General features: G+C 40.8%; 1 long non-coding RNA gene across 1 annotated transcript in view; it reads right to left on the minus strand.

Moving 5' to 3' along the window:
- LOC103095573 (uncharacterized) overlaps positions 1-16,290 on the minus strand; it is a 27,635-nt gene continuing 11,345 nt past the window's right edge. Inside the window, exon 3 of the long non-coding RNA XR_008916834.1 lies at positions 1-2,530. This is a non-coding gene — a long non-coding RNA (uncharacterized LOC103095573). The remainder of the gene's footprint in view (positions 2,531-16,290) is intronic.

The raw sequence follows: 16,290 nt of genomic DNA on the forward strand, positions 1-16,290 counted from the left end.
ATTTCGGGACAGTTTTCCTGGATAATTTCCTCTAGTATTATGACCAGGCTTTTTCTTTTGTCGTGGTCTTCTGGTAGTCCAATTATTCTTAAATTGTCTCTTCTTGAACGATTTTCTAAATCGTCTGTTTTGTGAATGAGATGCTTCACATTTTCCTCAATTTTTTCATTCTTTTTGTTTTGTCTTATAGTGTCCTGCTGCCTTGTGAGGTCACTTGATTCTAGTTGTTTTACTCGGGTTCTTAAAGATTGGATTTCATCTTTGGCTTTTTGGTCGTCTTTTTCCTTCTGGTCTGAGTTTCTTTGAAGACTGTCTTTCATCCTCTTTATCTCGTCTTTCATCTCCTTTGCTTCATCTTTCATCTCCTTTGCCTCATTTTCCAGCTGGATGATTTTGGCTTTCAGGACACTATTTTCTTGTTTTAGTTCAAGTGCCTCTGTTTCCAGATGACTTATCTTAATTTTTAAGTTCTTTTCCCAATTGTCTTCAGCCTCTCTTAGCTGTGTTTTGAGTTCTTCCACAGCCTGTATCCAATTCGCTGGGATTTCTGGTTTATCGTTTGCTGATCTCTCCCCCTCTGTTCCATTTGGTGAGTAGTAGCTGTCTATTGTAGTTTCTTTCTTCTGTTTCTGTTGTTTGTTCAAATTCACCCCTTCTTTCCTCCCTGTATTTGTCTGTGCTCTTGTTCCTCTCATTTTTTTGTTTTTTAGGGACTTCTATCAGTCTCCCCTCTTGGAGCTTTAACAGAGGATCTCTTGGTGTAATCTCTGAGGGAGGGTTGTTGGGGGTTTGAGCTTTCCTGTCCTCTGGAGGCTTTTGATTGGCTTAAAGTTCAGCAGTCAGTGAGGATGGATGGGGAGCCTGGGCTTCCCTATGTTCTGGAGACTTTTGATGGGATTGAGTTCAGCTTATTTGGGATGGGTTTATTCTGAGTTTTAAACTTCCTAGACGGCTGGAGCAGATATGGAGGATCTCTAAAGCTCTGGCCAGGCTGCCAGGTCTATGCTCCTTCTAGGCTGCCATCTTGACTTCGTCTCTAGGTTTCTGTTTTTTCAGAAGACCCAGCTCTCTAAGGGGGGAGGGGTTGTGGCTTGCCTGGACTCTGAGGGCTCCTGATGAGATTAGGTTCAGGTGGTGTGGGCCGAAAGATCCCAGAGCCAAAAAAGGGAAGGGAAAAAAAAACACAAAGCAGCCACCTCCTCTTCCACAGTCTGTGTTGAGTGCCCAGAGACTGGCCGAGTTACTTTCAAGGCAAGCTCCCCGGAGCACCCCCCTTGCCAGCCCTGAGTTCTCCGTCCTCTCAGCAGCTCTAAGGGCTCCTGATGGGATTAGGTTCAACTGGTTCTTTCAGAAGACCCTGCTCTCTAAGGGGGGAGGGGTAGTGGCTTGCCTGGACTCTGATGGCTCCTGATGGGATTAGGTTCAGGTAGTGTGGGCCGAATGATCCCGGAGCCAAAAAAGAAGAAAGAGAAGAGCAGCAACCTCCTCTTCCTCAGTCTGTGTTGAGTGCCCGGAAACTGGCCCGGGTTACTTTCAAGGCAAGCTCCCCGGAGCACCCCCCTTGCCAGCCCTGAGCCCTCTGTCCTTTCAGTAGCTCTGAGGGCTCCCGATGGGATTGGGCTCAGCTGGTGCCCCGAAGCTGGGACCTCCCCCGAGACCCAGAGGGAAGAACCCAGCCAGGAGGCCACAGGCTTCCCCCTTCTTTCTATGCTTCCCTGCCGTCTGTGTTGGGCACTCCGGAGACTGGCTCGGGTTGCTTTCAAGGTGAATCCTCAGAGCCCTGAGGTTCCCGCTGCTGCCTTGGGCTCAGCACTCTGGGTTGGGGGGGATGGGTCCTGGGACCTTCTTTCTGTCTACCCCTTAGATCTGAGTGATCTAGGGTTCTGGCTTTTGGGGTGCGGTACCTTTTGATCCAGGTCCAGGAGGAGGTTTCCCCAGGTCTATCCTGTTGTTCAGCTTGAATTTCGGTGGCCTAGGAGCACTTTGTTTGCGATCGGTAGGGAAGGGTTTCGGAGGTCTGAACTTTCGCTGCTTCTACACCGCCATCTTGACCGGAAGAGTCGGAGTCTTGCATTCTTGCAAAAGGTATCCTTCCAGAAATCCAAGGGTATCCTTCCCACCCATAATATTTTGACACCCAGAAGAAAAAGGGAAACCCCAGGGGTACACATCGACCCCCATAATAATTTGCCCAACCTTTTTGGCTCTCCTGAAAGCAACTCCTCTACTCTGGATCGTCCACGAGGACACAGCTTCTCAGGTAGGAAGGAGCCTTTTCTTTGACTCCTGAAAGCCCCATCTTTTGGGTGATATCTTTGTGGGACCTCTTTCGTGCTCTCTCTCTCATCAGCCCCAGATCAGTCTGGCCGATGGAGTTTGGGGTCTATCTGTTGGCTTCCCCTTCTGATACTAGAAGACGTTCTGATTTGTGGGGAGTCTTGCCTCAGTATTACACTGAGTGCTCTTGGATGGGCAACCTCTGTGGACGCACAGTTGTTGACCCTCAGGTGTGGAATTGGCCATCCCGCATCTAAATGGGACAGAGACAGAGAAAACCCTGAGATTCCCCTTTGGGGTGTATACTTAAAAATTGGAAAAAATTGGCACTAAAGAAAAAGCAACCAATTTCTTTTGTAATGTTGAATGGCCATGTTACATCCTTGGTAAGCAAGAGGCATGACCTATCCATGGCACCCTAAAATTGAAATTTTTTTTTCCAGCCTGAGGTCAAGCCAGATAGGGACTAGCCAACCCAATTAAGACAAAGGGAGAAGCATGCTTTCAGGCCTCTCCTTTTGGGAAGAGATCAAGTCTAAGCAGCCTGAGAGAAAATTCAGTTGGATTTGTTTGTTTGTTTGTTTGTTTTCTCTCATGTTAAATAGTTGAGCAACATCAAAAAAATGATGAGGAAATTGACTTTTTGGTACCCTAAATTCTAACACCAGGTGGCAATTGGACATATTGTATGGACAGAAGCCTCTTACCTTTTAGATTTATTCCCTTACCAGGCTCCCAGTTCTCCAAAACTCTACTTGGATTTTAAGGCAAGGGTCCGCCAAGAAATCTAGGAGATGGGGGAAGGAAACCGGGAAGTTTATCAGTTCACTGCTCAGATCTACCTTCTCCTCTACTGCAGAGAGGAAGGGGGTTGATTCTGAACAGAGACAACTGGTGAGAAAGCCCTATTTTAGGGATTTTTAAATGACTTACATGTTTAAAACTAAGGTTCTTTTCAACTTGTAGAACAATCTATTAATTACCTTCTATTTTGAGGTAAACAGGGAGAGATAAGAAGACCTGATTTTAATCTCCTTTCCCTGTCTTCTAACCAAAAGGAAGTAATGCTTAAAATCTATTAGAGGTATTTATTGGTATTTTATTTCAAAATTATGATCACGTATTTATATAGGTTAAAAAAATAACATCCTAATTTTAATTTTGCCAGACAGTGAAATTTCAGTTTGTATAGAAAAGCCACGGATCAGTTTTGTAAAATAGGTTTTAGCAGTGTTTAAATGTACCCAAAATGGGTTTTTGTTTAAAATTATCAAATGGTTTTCATCTCAATGGTTTTCATCCCAGTGTATTAAAGTGGGACTAACTTTATTATTACATTTAACTTCTTGATCTTGAAAATACATAATCAGCCTACTTGTCAAAAGGCTTGCTTTAAGGTTTACAATCCTTAAAAGGTTTCAAATCTCTAAATTTAAAATAGATCCTGTAATACTAAATGCTTTATGAAATGTTTTTAAAATGTTATATGAGTTGCTGCTAAACTATGTATTTTAAGTACTGTTTGGATGTAAACAAGCTCATTGCAAACCTGACTCTACCATAGATTTTATTCAGTACTCAGTGGTTACCTCAGTTTACCAATTTGTTCTATGAACTGAAATTTATAATGGATGAGTACTAGGCTCAATGGTTCAATGATGTAATTCCTTAAATCAGAATTCTATTGGGTTACTGATTAGCAATTGAAGTGATACCAAGGAAATGTTTGTTTGACTTATGATGGTAAAAGCAAGTCAGAGAAAGTAGAGAAGGTATGTTGGGTTTGAATTCAGAAGAAAGAGGGACTTTGATCTAAAGTCCATAAAGCTTGAGTATGTAGATTTGTGAAGGAAGAATGGAAGTTGTGTTCTGCCTTTTAAGCAGAGGGTTTTGAAGGAAGAGAGAGAGAGAGAGAGAGAGAGAAGGTGAAGTGAACAGATAGGTATTCTGGATCTTTAACTTAGGGATAATTTCTAGAATTGATGTATGTAGTTTTGGAAAATCACAAATAATTCTGGAATTTCTCTGAAAATTGCTTAAGAGAGATTCCTGACTAGTCTTGTCTTAGTTCCTTCAGGTGGCCTAAGGTCAGGATATGATCTAGCCTTGATTTGTATTTACTATAGAGCTAATGAATTCAACATTCCTGTTCAGGTTTTATGACTAAATTGTGATAAATTAATTATTGCCAAAATATGTAAGAATAATTGCTATAATGTAGACTCATAGAGTTTAAGGAATCCTTAGAGAGGGCAAATGGTCAGAAAAGTTTGTTTGAGGGTATGGAAATTTGTTTCTGAACTGCTGATAAGCTGAATTTCTCTGAGCTGTAATGGGTGAGACTTGTCCTTTAAGGAAAAAAGAAGGCTTCTGGGATCCAGTGGCCAGTGCTCAAAGGAGAGAGAAAGTCCTAGGATGGTTATAGAGAAGGCAGCCCAAGGCTCACTTTGGACTGGACTTAACTGACCATCTAGGCTGCTAATCCTTGAGTGAAACAATAATGGCAGTGACAGCCTTGCTTGGTACACGAAGCCACTCACTGTGTCCTTTGTGACATGAGGAGATATTTTTCCTTCTGGGCCTTCTTCCTTCGTGACATTCCCATAATCAGCACATAATACAAATTGGAAAATTAAAGTTTCCATTTCCCCAAACAACCTATTAGGTTTGACCTCTTAGGGAACATACTTTGAGAAGTAGGTGAAGTTCATTCATGGATGGCTTTTATTTGCAGCCTTAATTGAAGTTTGGATCTTGAGCTTGGAATAGCTCAAAGCTCTCCTGAATTTTCCCCAGAATCTGGAGTAAAGAAATTCATCTGTAAAATATTGTTACTCAAGTGTTTATAGATGTTATAGTTAATGTGTACTTTGCAAAAGGATATTCTTTAACAAAAACATCACATACCAGCTCTGCAAACAACTCAGGAATCCGATTTCCTAAAGGGATCTATTCCTGTCAGAAGATGATTTCTGAAGAAGTCTATTGGCTAAGATACACAAATGCAAATGTGTAATGCCAATTGCTATTGTACTAATTTTCCTTGTTTCTATCCCCCTAGTCTTGGTTTCTAAACTTCTATCTTAGGGGATGACTCTCCCCTTGTGACCTGTCTGCCCATTAGGGGAAGCAATCGCTGGACATCCTTCACCTCTCCAAGCAGATTCCTAGCTACCTAGGACCCAGGCATTCACTGAGGACATGTCCCTAAGACCCTGTGCCCACAGCCTTTCCTTCCCTGTTATTTTAACCCCTTTTACTTTAGCTTTTAACTACCTGACTATAACTATTGCTTTCCTTACATTTTGGGTCTTTTCCTATGTTTTAAATCATGCATACCCAGCCAGCTGGACATATAATTCTCTGATTCATCTCTCTAGTTGCTTCTAGGGTAAAAGCACTCATGGGAGTCACCCAGATGCCAGATGCCACCATAACCTCAGCAAACATCCCAGCCTGATGCTCTGGACACAGCCTACAGTCAATATCTCTCTCTCCTAATGTTAGGCAAGCACAACTCTATGCCCATTCTCAGCTGTGAAGAAGTTACAGAAGACAGAGACCAACGCCCCTTTTCCCTTACATATTAGGAGAGGGGGGGAGATGACATGGGCACTGTACCCCCAGAAACCCAAGGGAACTATTACCAGGGAAACTCCCTTGCCTTTGTATCCTTGTGACTCTTAACCTAGAAACACCCAATGACCCCCCCCCCTAGGGTCCTGAGATGTTTACCTTCTTTTATCCTCTAGATTTAAGGTGGACAAAGAAATGAATCTTTATGCCTCTAGGCAGACCCCAGTCAGATGACTACCTCACCCCACCAAGTGCCTGAGGGACTAATACTCTAGTGTGACAAAGAAATCACTTTAAAAGACTGATATATATTAATTTAAGGTCGCCAAGGAATTCAGCTATGTAATTCCTAAATGAAAACTCAAGTCAGCAGTCAACCTTTATGGAGTTTAATTACAAACAGGAGGAAGAAAGGAATTAGAGATAGAGAGAGAGAGGGAGAGAGAAAGGGGAGAGAAGGGAATAGGGCTTAAATACCCCTTCTGTTTAGGCTGGGCCAAAAGGCCCAAGCCCTTAGATAACTGGGGCAAAGAAAGGAGATCAGTCCCTATTACTCATGTGACCAAAATGGAGAAACAGTCTCAGGGGCCTCCACCTCCAGCTTCCTTCAGAGCAAGCTTCTCAGAGCACCTCTCCAACCACTCAGAGCCAAAACTCTCCAACCAACACACACCAGTCCTCAGACCCCCCTATCTTTAAGGAAACCATCCAAGTTCCCTCCCCTCAGTTCTCACATCTACCAATCACTGTCCATGTACTCACATGAGCCAATGGTGGCTCTAGCTTAACCCAGGACCGCCTAGAGGTCTGTGGCTTTGCACATGTCTGTTGAAGGTCATATTCTCAAATAATTAAATCTTTGATCCTTTGCTACAGCCCTTCCTAAATCCTGTTACCCTGAGTAGGGTAGAGATTGGAATAATTAAATTTTGATCTATGCTGCAGCCCTTCCTAAATCCTGTTAGGACTGAGTGGAGTGGAAATTGTATTTTCCAAGACCTGGTTCTGTCATTCCAAGTATCTCTATTGTATCAATTCTAAAATCAATCATGACTCAAAGAAATTCCTGTTCTGTGCTTAAGCATAGGTCAAAGCCCTTTCCATTGTTCAGCAAAAGGTTTCTGTCCTAAAGTAATCTTAAGAAGGGAGGAGAAGGAACCTCCCATGCCAATGGGGTTCCCATTCCAATAGACTATCACTAAGAAAATTTCCAAGTATGAAATTTCCCAATGGTGAAATTTCCAACATTTATAAGTCTAAGAAATTTTAAGGTTTACACTAGGTCACATCCACATTAGGACATAGCATCTAAAGAGTATATAATCCCCAAAACTGAGGTCGACTGGGGGCCAGCCTTTCCATCCATGCTGTCCTCCCAAGGAACTGCTCCCCATCTTGCTGTCCCACCTTGCTATCCTCCTGGCCATTCTCAACATTACTTTCTAAATTAATAAATTTCTCTTTTTGTTTTTAAGCCAAGTTTTGGAGTCTTGCATTCTTGCAAAAGGTATCCTTCCCCAACCCCCAAAGGTATCCTTCCCACCCATAACATTTTGGAGCCCAGAAGAAAGAGGGAAACCTTAAGGGTACACATCGACCCCCATAACAAGAGACCTGGAGAGGATTATCCTCTTTTGAATGTCCCATTGATTTGAGATGGACAAAGAGACACACCTCATCCATCTGTCCTCCAAATCATGAGAACCACCTCCATGCCTTCAGGGAAACCTCCTCCCCAACCCCTTGCCCAAGAGTCAAGTCTTCATTGCTATAAAATAATATAAAAACCCCAGGACTGAGGCATTATGGGAGCTACCTCCCAAGTTGCTCCACTCATGCTGTCATGCTTGCCAAAAGTTCAACATTGTTGATAAATCTCTCTTTACTTTTAAGTTAAGTTTGGAGTCTTGCATTCTTGCAAAAGGTATCCTTCCTGTACCCCAGGGGTACACCTCTGCACACCACAACAATACTGACACAAAAATAAAACCACAATCCCTGTCCTCAAGGAGCTTATGTTCCATGAAAGAGACTATATATGTGTATAAACACATATATACATGGATATTACACTAATGCTTTTGGAAAATGTGAATATGTATAAATGTAAATAGAGCATAATAAAACTGCATATACACATCATATATAATACCATACACATACACCATATAGATTCATTTATAAAATAAGTACAATTTGGGGTTCAGACCAACTGGACTACTACCCCATTTCCCATCACTGTCAATCTAGTGTCTCTCAGGTCTGTGGCTTAGCTGGGGCCATCCATCTCTCCAGCCTCCCTCATCCCTCTCTGTCTCAGTCTGATGTGGTCCCTCCTTGTCTTCAAGAATTCAAAGACCAACTAAAAACCTACCTCCTCCAGGAAGCCTCAGGCAACTCCAACCCTAACCCTCCCTTGGCTTCCCAGTCCAAAGTGATAGATCCATGTGAGTGATCACTTCAAATTTTAATTCAATAAATTACATTCAACAAAGGCTTATTAAGTCTCCTCTCTGTATGAGGCACCTAGGATGCTAATGGAAAAAAAAAAGCAAGTCTCTGTCCTCCAGGAGATTACAATCTATTAGCAATTCCTCTCTGAGAATTTTGTCCAGTTGCTTCTGTCAAATAGAAAAAACGCAGAACTATTAAATAGTCAAAATCACTCTTTCATCAAGGGAAAAGGGGTTAGTGCTACTAGGTTATGACAACAGAGCTGCTCCCGGAGACTGCACAGAGTCTGGAGGCCCTGGTCACTGGCCCCTGGGAGTGCCACCAACTCAGGATGGACTCTAGGAACAAAAGAATTTGGGGAACCTCTATACCACTAGATGACCTGGGGGCTTGGAGTGAGAGGGGCAGTTGACTGACTTTACAATGGTAAGAAAGGAAAATGAGATCCAGACAGGAATAACTGTGAGGGGCAGATGCTTCAAAATGGGCACAAAAGGGAAAGACTCAGCCCAGGGCTGGGCTGCCTTGGTAATGGGTCTTAGCCTAGGGGGAGAAACCATTGGGACAAAAGGGGTTAGCTGCTCCCACCCAAACTACCAGGATGTCTATCGTCTGGTGAAGTGGGACCTTCCCTCAGGGGGAAACTTCTCCTGTGACAAGGTCAAAACCTGGGGTTTGTGCCCTCAAACTAAAGAAACTGGGGATCTCTAGATTTCGATGTTGACACTTCCTATGCACAAAATCTTATTTTCACTAGAATTATTTTAAAAAAATAATAAAACCCTTACCTTCCCTCTTGGAGTCAATATTGTATGTTGGCTCCAAGGCAGAAGAACAATAAGGGCTAGGCAAGGGGGGGGGAAGGAGGGGTAAAGTGACTTGCCCAGGGTCACACAGCTGGGAAGTGTCTTAGGTCAAATTTGAACCTAGGACCTCCCATCTCTAGACATGACTCTCAATCCACTGAGCTACCCAGCTGCCCCGAGAAGAATTATTTGTATGCTTTCTCCTCAATCCATCCATCTCTTCTCCTTCCCAAAATATTTCAAGCTTCTTAGTACAGCGTTTGAGCCCTACCTTCATCTCAGCGAATCATAGCCCAGCCTTGAAACCATTTAAGCAATTGTTAGTAAATTGCGGAAAGCAACTCTGTGGGTAAGCCACTCACCCAGAGTTAGTGGCCCCCTGGAACCATTCACCCCATTTCATTAAAGTTTTGCAGTCCAGGAATGCAGTGATTATACCCTACTTGTACAGAGTCCAGAACCTAACCTCTTTGGAGAAATGGGTGGGACTGTTCTAGACAATGACTCAGAGAACCAGTTGAATGGTGGGCAGGGAGGGGAGAGGAGTTAGCTCTGAAAGAAACTCCAAGGTTTTATGTATACACTTTAACCCATAAACCCTTGCACCATCCCCAGGGCAAGTTGGAGAGGAGTGCCCCACTTCACTCCAAACCCTCCAGGGCTATTCCTTCTATTTTTGTTATTCCTTTCTTTTTCTCCATAACTCCATAGGAGCCAGAAACACAATGTGTTGGGTGCTCTGGGAGTGGTTCAACAGAAAACAAGTTCAAATCCTGCCTCAAACACAAGCCCTCTGACCCTGGGCAACTCACTAAATGTCTCTGTTCCCCCATCTGTAAAATGGGAACAATAATCCTATCAGGGTGGTTTTAAGGATCAAATAAGATAACATATGGAATGCCCTTTGCAAAAATTAAAGTGCTACATCAGTAATGGCTATTATAATACAAAAATCCAGGGAGAGTAGGGAGCAGATGGGGTCACAGATAAGACCCCTTCTCAGTCATGAATTGCATACTGCCAGGTCCCACAAATACACCCCTACCTTCCCTCCCCTTAACGATTTTTTTAATCTCCTTACCTCGGTTTAATTAAGCTGTGTTCCTATAATTTTTATACTTTATTATCGTAGGAAGGACACTTGTCCCATGACCCCCCTTCCAGATCTGGTCCCCTGGTCTTCTAGCTCAAGAGCTGTTTTTCTTAAGCCCATAGATATGGAGGGAGTCATTGCATTAGTTATACACTAGTACTGTCATGGGCATTGTACCCCCAGAGACTCAGACAAACTATTATCCTTTGCTCCCTTACACCCTCTGACTCCCAACCCAAAATATCTGACCCTGAAAGGATTATCCTCCTTTGATTGTCCCATTGATCCAAATCATGACAAAGGCCCCCATGCCTTCAGGAAAAACTCCTCCCTAACCCCTTGCCCCAGACTCAAGTCTTCATTGAATATAAAAACCCCAGAACTGAGGCACTGGGGAGCAACCTCCCAATTTGCTCCACTCATGCTGTCTTGCTTAACAAAAATGCAACATTACTAATAAATCTCTCTTTACTTTTTTTTCTTCAGTTTTTTTTTAAACCCTTATCTTTCGTCTTGGAGTCAATACTGTATATTGGCTCCAAGGTAGAAAAATGGTAAGGGCTAGGCAATGGGGGTCAAGTGACTTGCCCAGGGTCACACAGCTGGGTTCAGTTTTTTTTTAAAACATTATTTTATTTGGTTATTTCCGAGATTTATTCATTGGAGACAAAGATCATTTTATTTTCTCCCCCCTCCCACCACCTCTCCCATAGCCGACACAGGATTCCACTGGGTATCACATGTGTTCTTGATTCTAACTCATTTCCATGTTGTTGGTATTTGCATTAGAGTGTTCATTTAGAGCCTCTCCTCAGTCATATCCCCTCAACCCCTGTAGTCAAGCAGTTGCTTTTCATCGGTGTTTTTACTCCCACAGTTTATCCTTTGCTTATGAATAGTGCTTTTTTCTCCTGGATCCCTGCAAATTGTTCAGGAACATTACACCACCATTTATGGAGAAGTCCATTACGTTCGATTATACCACAGTGTATTAGTCTCTGTGTACAATGTTCTCCTGGTTCTGCTCCTCTCACTCTGCATCACTTCCAGGAGGTTGTTCCAGTTTCCATGGAATTCCTCCACTTTATTATTCCTTTGAGCACAATAATATTCCATCACCAACAGATACCACAATTTGTTCAGCCATTCCCCAATTGAAGGGCATCCCCTCATTTTCCAGTTTTTTGCCACCACAAAGAGCACAGCTATGAATATTCTTGTACATGTCTTTTTCCTTATTATCTCTTTGAGTCATAAACCCAGCAGTGCTATGGCTGGATCAAAGGGCAGACAGTCTTTTATCGCCCTTTTGGCATAGTTCCAAATTGCCCTCCAAAATGGTTGGATCAGTTCACAACTCCACCAGCAATGAATTAGTGTCCCTACTTTGCCACATCCCCTCCAGCATGCATTACTTTCCATAGCTGTCATGTTAGCCAATCTGCTAGGTGTGAGGTGATACCTCAGAGTTGTTTTGATTTGCATTTCTCCGATTATAAGAGATTTAGAACACTTTCATGTGCTTATTAATAGTTTTGATTTCTTTATCTGAAAACTGCCTGTTCATGTCCCTTGCCCATTTATCAATTGGAGAATGGCTTGATTTTTTGTACAATTGATTTAGCTATTTGTAAATTTGAGTAATTAAACCTTTGTCAGAGGTTTCTATGAAGATTGTTTACCAATTTGTTGCTTCCCTTCTAATTTTGGTTACATTGGTTCTGTTAGTACAAAAGCTTTTTAATTGGATGTAATCAAAATTATTGATTTTACATTTTGTGACTCTTTCTAAGTCTTGCTTGGTTTTAAATCTTTCCCCTCCCAAAGGTCTGACATGTATACTATTCTGTGTTCACATAATTTACTTATTGTTTCCTTCTTTATGTTCACGTCATTCACCCATTTTGAATTTATCTTTGTGTAGGGTGTGAGGTGTTGATCCAAACCTAATCTCTCCCATACTGCCTTCCAATTTTCCCAGCAGTTTTTATCGAATAGTGGATTTTTGTCCCAAAAGCTGGGATCTTTGGGTTTGTCATATACTGTCTTGCTGAGGTCACCTACCCCATATCTATTCCACTGATCCTCCTTTCTGTCTCTTAGCCAGTACCAGATTGTTTTGATGACCGCTGCTTTATAATATAGTTTGAGATCTGGGACTGCAAGGCCCCCATCCTCTATATATTTTTTTCATTATTTCCCTGAATATCCTCGATCCTTTGTTCTTCCAAATGAACTTTGTTATGGTTTTTTCTAAGTCAGTAAAAAAAAAATTTGGAAGTTCAATGGGTATGGCACTAAATAGATAAATAAGTTTGGGTAGGATGGTTATTTTTATTATATTGGCTCGTCCTACCCATGAGCAGTTAATGTTTTTCCAATTGTTCAAGTCTAGTTTTAGTTGTGTGGAGAGTGTTTTGTAGTTGTGTTCATATAGTTCCTCTGTTTGTCTCAGGAGATAGATTCCTAAGTATTTTATTTTGTCTAAGGTGATTTTGAATTGGATTTCTCTTTCTAGTTCTTGCTGCTGAGCTATGTTGGAAATATATAGAAATGCTGATGACTTATGTGGGTTTATTTTGTATCCTGCAACTCTGCTAAAGTTGTTGATTATTTCGATTAGCTTTTTGGTTGAATTTCTAGGATTCTTTAAGTAGATCATCATATCATCTGCAAAGGGTGATAACTTGGTCTCCTCCTTGCCCATTTTAATGCCTTCAATTTCTTTTTCTTCTCTAATTGCTACTGCTAGTGTTTCTAGTGCAATGTCAAATAGTAGAGGTGATAATGGGCATCCTTGTTTCACTCCTGATCTTATTGGGAATGCATCTAGTTTATCCCCATTGCAGATGATGTTTGCTGATGGTTTTAGATATATACTGTTTATTATTTTTAGGAACTACCCTTCTATTCCTATGCTTTCTAGTGTTTTTAATAGGAATGGGTGTTGTATTTTATCAAAGGCTTTTTCTGGGTCTGTTGAAATAATCATGTGATTTTTGTTGGTTTGCTTGTTGATGTGGTCAATTATGTGGATGGTTTTCCTAATGTTGAACCAGCCCTGCATCTCTGGTATAAATCCTACTTGATCATGGTGAATGACCCTTCTGATCACTTGCTGGAGTCTTTTTGCTAGTATCCTATTTAAGATTTTTGCATCTATATTCATTAGGGAGATTGGTCTATAATTTTCTTTCTCTGTTTTTGGCCTGCCTGGCTTTGGAATCAGTACCATGTTTGTGTCATAAAAGGAATTTGGTAGAACTCTCTCTTTGTTTATTATGTCAAATAGTTTATATAGTATTGGGATTAGCTGTTCTTTGAATGTTTGATAGAATTCACTTGTGAATCCATCAGGCTCTGAGGATTTTTTCTTAGGGAGTGCTTTGATGGCCTGTTGGATTTCTTTTTCTGATATCAGATTAATTAAGAATTCTATTTCTTTTTCTGTTAGTCTAGGCAATTTATATTTTTGTAAATATTTCATCCATATCACTTAGGTTGGAATATTTATTGCCATATAGTTGGGCAAAGTAGTTTTTAATGATTGCCTTAATTTCCTCTTCATTGGAGGTGAGGTCCCCCTTTTCACCTTTGATGCTGTTAATTTGCCTTTCTTCTTTCCTTTTTAAAATTAGATTGACCAGTACTTTGTCTATTTTGTCTGTTTTTTCAAAGTACCAGCTTCTAGTCTTGTTTACTAGTTTAATAGTTCTATCACTTTTGATTTTATTAATTTCTCCCTTAATTTTTAGGATCTCTAGTTTGATTTTCTTCTGGGGGTTTTTAATTTGTTCTCTTTCAAGTTTTTTGATTTGCATTTCCAATTCATTGATCTCTGCCCTCCCTAATTTGTTAATATATGCACTCAAGGATATGAATTTCCCTATGAGTACGGCTTTGGCTGCATCCCATAAGGTTTGAAAGGATGTCTCACCATTGTCATTTTCCTCAATGAAATTATTGTTTCTATGATTTGTTCTCTAACTGATTTTGGAGTATCATATTATTTAATTTCCAATTAATTTTTTATTTGGTTCTCCATGTACCCTTACTGATCATTGTTTTTATTGCCTTATGTGAGATTTAAAATGGTTGAGGTCTTAAACTGTAGTGATTAAAATAGTGGAAGATATAAATTGTGATAGATATAAGAGAGGGTGAGTAAATTTGACCACAGAAATATGTCTCACTACAGTGTCTTGGGTTTAAAATCAAATATAAGTTGGTCGCCAGGGAAATATTCCCAATTATTCAAATACCCAAGTCAATTGGGTTTTATAGAGATTTTAATTAACAATACAATGAGTAATCAAAGAAAGAGAGAGTAAGAAAGGAATAAGTATGAAGGGCCTCAAAGCCAATATGGCCTAGACCTGAGTCTTAAAAGAGAAATCAGTCAGTTTTTTATAACTCACCATAAGATCTGTCTAAGTAAGGATTTCTAATGACACCAGGCCAGCAGCATCTCAGCTGCTTTCACCAGCTCCCTCCTCCATCTGAATGTTTCAGAATCAGTCTCCTCAGAATGAGTCTCTCCAATTTGAATGTTTCAGAATCACTTTCAAGCTCTTCCCTGAGCTCTTATTTTTAAGGGCAAAATCTTCTCTGTCACCTCCCCTAAGTCCTTACATCGACCAATCACTGTAGATGTTTCTAAAGGACAGCCCATTTTGAATTCACAGCTGAATAGTTTTAATCTCTTTATTAGTAAGTCAGGAAAAAAATGCTGCTGTGTCGACAAATTTCATTAAGAAAAAACCTCTGAATAAGTTATCACCCTTTTAGGTTTAAGTAGTTTACAAGTTGCCCCACCTTTATAGGTACTTAGTATCCCATTGTATCAATTCTAAAACAGTCATGACTCAAAGAACTTCCTGTCCTTTCCATAAGCATGGGTCAAAGCACTTTTCATTGTTCTCAAGGAGCTCTCTGTCCTAAAGCAGTCCTAAGTAGGGTGGAGTAGGGATATTCCCAAGGCAAGGAGCCCTCACATTCAAGTAGAATTCTCACTATCTGCTAGGGAATTTTTTTAAGTAGAAGATTCCCCAATGGGGGAAACCCCTAACATTCATAAGTCTGAGAAATTTTGAGGTTTACACTTATGATCTGAAAAGGTTGCATTTATTATTTCTGCTTTTCTGCATTTGTATGCCATGGTTCTGTGACCTAGTGTATGATCTATCTTTGTGAATGTGCCATGTGGTGCTGAGAAGAAGGTGTATTCCTTTTTGTCCCTATTTATTTTTCTCCATATGTCTATTAACTCTAATTTTTCTAAGATCTCATTCACATCTTTTACCTCTTTCTTATTTATTTATTTTTTGGTTTGATTTATCTAAATTTGATAGTGGTTGGTTCAAGTCTCCCACTAATATGGTTTTACTGTTTATTTCCTCCTTCAATTCTCCTAGTTTCTTCATTAGAAATTTGGGTGCTATACCATTTTGTGCATACATGTTGATTAGAGATAATTCCTCATTGTCTATACTCCCTTTTAACAGAATATATTTACCTTCCCTATCCCTTTTGATCTCGTCTATTTTTGCTTTGGCTTTGTCAGAAATCATGATTGCAATTCCTGCCTTCTTTCTATCAGTTGAGGCCCAGAAGGTCTTACTCCATCCTTTAATTCTAACCTTGTGAGTATCAATCCGCCTCATATGTGTTTCTTGAAGACAACATATGGTAGGGTTTTGGGTTCTAATCCAATCTGCTATTTGTCTACATTTTGTGGGTGAGTTCATTCCATTCACGTTCAAAGTTATGATTGTCACTTGTGGATTCCCTGGCATTTTGATATCCTCCCCTTATTATGACCTTTCTTCTTTAGCTATAATCTTTTAAACCAGTGATTTACTTTAGATCAATCCCCCTAGTCCCCTCCCTTGATAAGCTTCCCTTTCTGGCCCCTCCCTTTTTTGTTCCCTTCCCCTCCCCCCTCTCTTTCTCTCCCTTTTATACTCTCTCCTGTAAACCTCAAAATTTCTCAGACTTATGAATGTTAGGGGTTTCCCCCATTGGGGAATCTTCTACTTAAAAAATTCCCTAGCAGATGGTGAGAACTCTACTTGAGTGTGGGGG

The sequence above is a fragment of the Monodelphis domestica genome, chromosome 2, assembly GCF_027887165.1.
Source record: "Monodelphis domestica isolate mMonDom1 chromosome 2, mMonDom1.pri, whole genome shotgun sequence".
Lineage (NCBI taxonomy): Eukaryota > Metazoa > Chordata > Mammalia > Didelphimorphia > Didelphidae > Monodelphis > Monodelphis domestica.